Source organism: Triticum aestivum, chromosome 3A (assembly GCF_018294505.1).
Source record: "Triticum aestivum cultivar Chinese Spring chromosome 3A, IWGSC CS RefSeq v2.1, whole genome shotgun sequence".
Lineage (NCBI taxonomy): Eukaryota > Viridiplantae > Streptophyta > Magnoliopsida > Poales > Poaceae > Triticum > Triticum aestivum.
Genome location: NC_057800.1, coordinates 415,857,046 through 415,865,038, shown reverse-complemented (window position 1 = coordinate 415,865,038; position 7,993 = coordinate 415,857,046).

The window sequence follows — 7,993 nt, the reverse complement described above, 5'->3', positions numbered from 1 at the left end:
TACCGTATCCTTTTGTGTTTCGGCTATCTAGGTACAGTTCAACATCGACATCACCGCCGCTCATCTTCGCCACGGACGCGTCGTCAACAACGACCACCTCGACTACGACTTGGTATTCGTGCCTCCACTTTGACACCATACCGGAAGCATGACCGGTAACATCATCTTGGTATTGGACATATCACTCTTGCCATTACATTGATAGCCATCATCGCCTTACTCCTTTGCGTTGGTTTCCCATCGAGACTAGCCATTGAGTATTGCCGGTAACGAGACTTGTGCACTTTAGTGATCATACTTCCCATAGCATACATACATACATCATTGTTGCCTATATTGGTATCATCTCTTGTGTCACAAAGTTGTCATCGCATAATCACTTGCTATCTTGGTTCGTCAAGCATTGCATGATAAAAGAGCTCAAACATCAAAGAGCCAACCAAGCTTTTAAGCAAAGAGGAAAGATAAGCAAAGAGCTTTTAAGCAAGAACCATAGCATCATACAACATTAAGATTGTCATACTCGATCATCTTGGATCATATCATAGCAACACCTTGCATAAAACATATTTGGGATAGAAGTCGTTGCATTTTTTCTAAGTAGGTTGTGCACAAGTTCTTGTATCCGCCTATCGTGCAATCGTGCTAGCGTCTCTCTAGTGTTGTGCAACAAGAGTATTTTTGTGGATACCACATTTTGGCTCATCCTTGGTTGCACAACCCCACTTATCTTTTTGCGCGTGTGTTTCCGTGTACCGTATATGCTTGGTCTACTTGTTACATTGCATCTTGCGAATCTTCTCCAACATTATTGAATCTTGCTTACATTCACATTAAAAATTGTGCCACCATCCTAACCAAGCTCCACCATAAGCTTTTACTTGTGTAGGTGTGAGAAACCGACGAGAATTCGTACCAATTGGGCTATTTCCTTGTCCTACATTAGAGTGATCATTGATTCACTTTCAACTTCGGTCAAGGTACATTTGGAATTCGTTCTTCTCTTTCTACCACTCACACTTGTCTTGGAATGATGGATAGGCCAAGTACTTCTACCAACCCACTCTTCATGGAGCAAGACGACGACATGAACTCCTTCATCACCAAGAGTCACCTCTTTGGTGCACAACGTGCTTTGCATCAAGAGCAACAAGCTATGAGTGAACGCATCGACAACCTTGCCACCGACTTGTGACTTTCCGAGCAACATACAAGGGACTACTTCGACCACAAGCTCGACGATCACAAGCAAGAGAATGACGCAAGGATGGACGAGATTTGTGCTTTGTTGCTCAATCGCTCTTCTTCCACTTCAAGAAGGAGGCCTTCAAGTCGCCATTCCGACTCAAGTACACCGACATCGAACACTCTTCGTCGAGCCGCGTGCACCGACCGTCAAGCAAACCTCAATCCGCTTCGGGACACCGACTCTCAAGAGCGCCGACGACGTCAAGCCGAAGAAGACTTTGCGCTAGCTTGAGAACGACAACAACAACGCCAACATGAAGAGGAAGAACGCGCACGTCTACACAAAAATGCACAAAATGCCGAGGCTCAACGTCAAGAACAAAAACTCCGTGACGCTCAAGCACTTGAGGCGCAAAAAGCTCTACGTGATGCGAGTCAAGCCATTGCCGACCGAGGCCGACAAGCCCGTGAAGAAGAGGAAGAACTTCACGAAGAACTTCATGAATGACGATTTCAAGCTCGCATGCATCATCTAGTTCCCCCTCGAGCTCGACGCGTTCCTCCACAAGCTCTCCAAGACCATCAAGTTCATCAAGAGCATGAAGACAATGGGAATCCTCCACGACAAGAGCAACATGAGGTTGACAACCCTCCGCGTCAAGAGCACCACGAGTTGGACAATCATCTACAACATGGGCGTCATCATCCCTGACCCCAACACAATGAAGAGCAACGCTACGGAAAGCTCAAGTTCACCATGCCCAGGTTCAACGGAAGCAATGATCTCGAAGAATACCTTTCATGGGCATTGAAAGTTGACAAGATCTTCCGTTTGCACAATTATGAAAAAGAGAAGAAGATCGTGATGGCATCCCTTGAGTTCCAAGACTATGTCCTCATTTGGTGGGAACAAGTCATTGAACGCCGCGAGGCAAGAGGTGATCCACCCATCACTACTTGGGCACAAATGAAGGATGTCATGAGAGCACGCTTCGTGCCTACCTACTACAACCGCGACCTCTTCAAGAAACTCCAACAACTCAAGCAAAGAACCAAGAGCGTTGAAGAATACTACAAGGAGATGGAGATTGCAATGATAAGAGCCAATGTGACGGAAGATGATGAGCAAACTATGGCACGTTTCTTGAATGGACTCAATCATCCTATCAAGAAGATCGCCGACTTCCAACCATACTCAAATCTCATCGAGCTCGTGCACCAAGCTACCAAAGCGGAACGCCAAGTGCAAGATGATTTCAAGTATGCCAAGTTCTCATCCAAGTCCTACGGCTTCTCCAATAACCAAGCTTCAACGACTCCAACACCGACTACAAGACCGTCTACTTCCAACATCGACAAGTCGACTTCCAAGAAAGCTTCGCCTACTACAAGCAACTTCAAGCCGAGAGCTTCATCATCATCAACCCCTACCGATGAGACCGTCAAGACGAGTTCCCTCAAGTGTTTCACTTGCGGAGGCCGAGGCCACAAGTCCTATGAGTGCACCAACAAGCGCACCATGATCTTCAACGACGATGGCACTTATGATTCCATGAGCGAAGGAGAAATGGAAGCCCTTGAGCAAGTCGCCATGCACCGCCAAGTGAACAATGAAGAAGAACAAGTCTTTTGTGATGAAGACTCAAGTCCCGCACTTGTTGTCTCCAAAGTCTTGACTCTCCAACATCACCAAGAAGAAGACCAAAGATGCACCATATTCCACACCAAGGCCGGCATCAATGGACGATCCGTCAAGGTCATCATCGATGGAGGGAGTTGTCACAATCTCGCAAGTGAAGAACTTTGCTCCAAGCTCCAATTGCCCAAGACGAAGCATCCACATCCATACAAAGTGCAATGGCTTAGTGACTCTGGCACTATCCAAGTCGAGCACCGAGTACAAGTCTCCTTCAAAATCGGCGCCTACGAAGACACCTTGGAGTGCGACGTCATCCCAATGACCGTTTGCCATCTTCTCCTTGGACGGCCATGGCAATTCGATAGAGGAGTCGTCCACAATGGGCGTACAAACCACTATAGCTTCAAGATGCAAGGAAAGGAGTTTGTGTTACGACCTATGTCTCCAAGCCAAGTGATTGCCGATAAGCAAGCCACCCATCATGGAGACAATGGTGAGAGAGTGAGCCACCAAAACGAGAGTGAGCGCCACAAGCCCAAATTGAGTGCCTCCACGATGAGCGAAAACAAGAACCTAGTTCTATTTGCCACCAAACGTGAGATGAGAGAAGTGTGTGAGAACCCATCTAGTGTCCTACACTACGTCCTCGTGTGCAAGGACAATACACCACAAACTAACACTTCTCACACTCTTCCTCTAGTGTTGTCTTCTCTTTTGCAGGAATTTCAAGATGTTTTCCCCGATGAGCTACCTCCGGGACTACCTCCACTACGAGGCATTGAGCACCGCATCGACCTCATCCCCGGAGCACCGCTTCCGAACAAAGCTCCCTACCACGTCAACCCCGAAGAAACCAAAGAAATCCAAAGGCAAGTAAAGCATCTCATAGACCATGGACATGTGCGTGAAAGTTTGAGCCCTTGTGCCGTACTGGTCATTCTTGTGCCAAAACGTGACGGTAGTTTTCGCATGAGCTCCGATTGTAGACCTATCAATGCTATCACCGTTCGTTATAGGTATCCCATTCCACGCCTAAATGATATGCTAGATGAGCTTAGTGGTGCCACTATATTTTCCAAAATTGATCTTAAGAGTGGTTACTATCAAATCCGCATACAAGAGGGTGATGAATGGAAAACCGCATTCAAAACCAAGTTTGGTTTGTATGAGTGGTTAGTCATGCCTATGGGTCTCTCGGAAGCACCGGGAACTTTTATGCGCCTTACGAATCATGTCTTTCGCCCTTACATTGGTATATTTGTTGTGGTTTACTTCGATGACATTCTTGTGTTTAGAAAATCTATCCAAGAGCATGTCACCCATGTCCGCACCGTTTTGCAAACTCTTAGGAAAGAGCGTCTCTATGCTAATATGGAGAAATGCCTTTTTGGTGTCGATAAGCTCATTTTCTTGGGTTTTGTGGTCTCTTCTAAGGGTGTTCATATAGATGAATCCAAGATCAATGCTATTAAGACTTGGCCGCAACCAACCAACTTGCATCAAGTGCGTAGTTTTCTTGGTCTTGCGGGTTTCTATCGTCGCTTTGTGAAGGATTTTAGCACCATTGCTTCGCCTTTGCATGCTTTGAGCAAGAAGAATGCGCCGTTTATTTGGGGACCATCCCAAGATACCGCATTCAATGAGCTTAAGAATTTGCTTACTCATGCTCCCGTGATTTCTTTACCTAACTTCGACAAGCCCTTTGAGATTCATTACGATGCTAGCGGTAATGGCATAGGAGGTGTGTTAACGCAAGAGAAGCGCCCCATAGCTTACTTTAGTGAGAAACTTTCCGGAGCGCAACTCAACTATCCCATCTATGACAAAGAGCTATATGCTTTAGTCCGCGTTTTACATGAATGGGAACATTACCTTCGTCCCCATGAGTTTATCATTCATACCGATCATGAGACCCTCAAGTATCTCAAGGGTCAAACTAAGTTGAACAAGCGTCATGCTAAATGGAGTGAATTCATTGAGTCTTTTCCCTATTTCATCAAGTACATCAAGGGTAAAGAAAACATCATCGCGGATGCTCTTTCCCGCATATGCATGCTAGTCACGCAACTTGAGTTAGATGTCATTGGCTTCGAGCATATCAAAGAATTGTATGCGCATGATGAAACTTTTGCCACTCCTTATGCCAAGTGTTTGTCGCATACATCGTGGGAACGCTATTACATCAAAGACGGCTACCTTATGAGAGCTAACAAACTTTGCATCCCCAAGTCGTCCCTTCGTTTATTGCTTTTGCAGGAATCGCATGGAGGAGGATTAATGGGACACTTTGGAGGCGATAAGACGTTCCCAACGCTCTCGAAGAGCTACTTTTGGCCAAAGATGTTTCGGGACGTCAATCATTTCACCAATCGGTGTTCTACATGCCGCAAAGCTAAGTGCAAAGCTCAATCTCATGGTCTCTATATGCCTTTACCAATTCCATACCAACCTTGGGAGGACATAAGCATGGACTTTGTACTTGGTTTGCCAAAAACTCGCAATGGGAAAGATTCTATATTTGTCGTTGTGGACCATTTCTCCAAAATGGCACATTTTATTCCTTGTCATAAGATAGACGATGCTTCACATGTTGCTAATCTCTTTTGTAGGGAAATATTGCGTCTCCATGGTGTGCCAAAGACAATTGTCTCGGACCACGACGTCAAGTTCCTTAGCTACTTTTGGAAGACAATATGCGCCAAGCTCGGAATCAAGCTACTCTTCTCCACGACGTACCATCCTCAAACCGACGGCCAAACGGAGGTGACAAACCGCACACTCTCCGCTCTACTTCGAGTACTCATCAAGAAGAACATCAACGAGTGGGAGGAGTGCCTACCTATTGCCGAGTTCACCTACAACCGCGCAAGACACTCAACAACCGGCAAGTCGCCTTTCAAGGTCGTTTATGGATTCAACCTATTGTCACCATTGGACATTCTTCCTCTACCACTCCAAGAGCGCATCAATTTGGACGCAAGTGCGCATGTGACACATCTCAAGAAGATGCATGCAGATACAAGAAACACCATCGAGCGCCAAGTTCAACGCCTTGCGACCAAGATCAACTTCAACAAGCAACCTATGGTCTTCAACATTGGTGATCGAGTGTGGCTACACCTTCACAAGGACCACTTCCCACAAGAACGCAAATCCAAGCTTCGACCACGAGCGGATGGACCCTTCAAGGTGCTTGCACGCTACAACAACAACGCTTACAAGATCGACCTCCCGCGCGACAAGTACAACGTGAGTGACATCTTCAACGTCAAAGATCTCTCTCACTTCCATGGTGATGAAGATTTTGATCCGAGGACGGAACTTCCCCAATGGAGGGGAGATGACGCGGAGCATCCCAAGGTCATCCCCATGGAACTACCATCGTCTCATCAAGTGCCTACCGGACCCATGACTCGATCACGTGCAAGAGCCCTTGAAACCGAGGTAACATCTCTCCTCTCACAATTCCACTTCGATGCACATGAAGCATGGCTACTACCTCATATGGATACCTTGTGCACACTCAGGTAAAACGGAGAAGCTAAGGAGCAAGGACAAGAAGAAGAGGAAGATGGACGAGAAGACGGAGAAGAAGAAGGGTTGCAGGAAAAGTCCCAGCCACCGCACGACCGACCGGGACCGGACGTCCAGCGGCTGAAGTGTCAGCCGAGCCCCAGCCAGCGGACGTCTGGTCCAGACCGGACGACCGGTGCCCCTGCACCCGAGGCCAATGAGCGGACGTCCGGCTCCGACCGAACGACCGGCGCAACCGCACTCGAGCCAAAGTCAGCGGAAGTCCGGAGCCTCCGGACGTCCGGCACCCCCATCACAGAGCGGAACCAGTGGACGACCGGAGGACACCGGAATTCCGGCAGCTCCTGAGACACCGGACGACCGGTCCCTAGCGGACGTCCGATACCTGTCTGCGCACAGTGTTTGGGCCCGAGGCCCATGTACCCCTTCACTTCGCCCCCATTTGCACTTAGACTATAAATAGACCCCCCATTCATCCTAGCTAGGGTTAGCATTGATTTAGCTCATTTGAGAGATAGAGCATTGCTCATCCATATCGGATCTACTCCATGAGAGAGACCGCGGCCCCTCTTCGGAGAAGATCCACCTTGGATTCAAGACCCCTTTACGGGAAGATCCCCTTGTGGATGCAAGACCTCCTCACGGAAGATCCCTAGTTGTCTGTGGATTCGTGTATCGTTCTATGTACTCGAGGATCTAGCCCATGTGTGACTTATTCGTGTCGGTTTAGTGATTTCCTCTTCTGTTTTCATTCCGTTCTTCCTCGTGTTCTCCGTGATTTCCTCAGGATCCGCTCCTTTCGTGAAAGATCAGGCGATTAGGATCTCTATGCTACATCACAATGCCTTGCCAATTTCCTTCAGCTTTATTGATTTTGCATTGTGAGGTCATACCGACAATAAAAAGGAATATCATTCGCTCTTCAGAACTCATTCATGCATGATACTGACGAACACTACTCTGATGAAAGGCAAAGTCATGATACAAGGATGGAATATGTACGAAAAAATGGACTACTTGACATATTCACACCTATGATGTGGTAACTAAGCAGAAGGCACTTCAACAAATTAGAAACACTACAAGACACCATATGGAAGGTGCAATCAATACCACTCTACCAAGTTAAAACTGTCTCGCCATAGGTGGCGTTCATCAAAATAGAAGCAATACATGCTAGAAAACATATTCAAGATGCAAACCAATATCACACTGCCAACTTAAAGGTGTCCCATCATAAGTGACTGATGCAGGATACACAAGAAGAGTAATTTCATGTAAGAACATGGTGTGATAGACAGATATAGTATGTACCAAAAACATGAAAGCGTGTCATATTCACATGTATCATGTGTAAGCTAAGCAGATGCAGTTTACACTAATTAGGAGTAATACGAGCTAGACACCATATGCAACATGCAACCAGATATCACACTGCCAAGTTAGAGCAAGCACCTTGGATGGTGCAGTAGGGGAGCGGAGACTTGGACCTTGTAATGCACTATCAGTACAAGGAGAATCGGTACAGATGCTCCGTTTACGTTGCTGCAGAGGACCACCATCATTGCCTTCCTTACTCTTTTCCTTCCTTTTTCTTGATTTTGCCTTGTCAAGTCAAACCCATAATAAAAA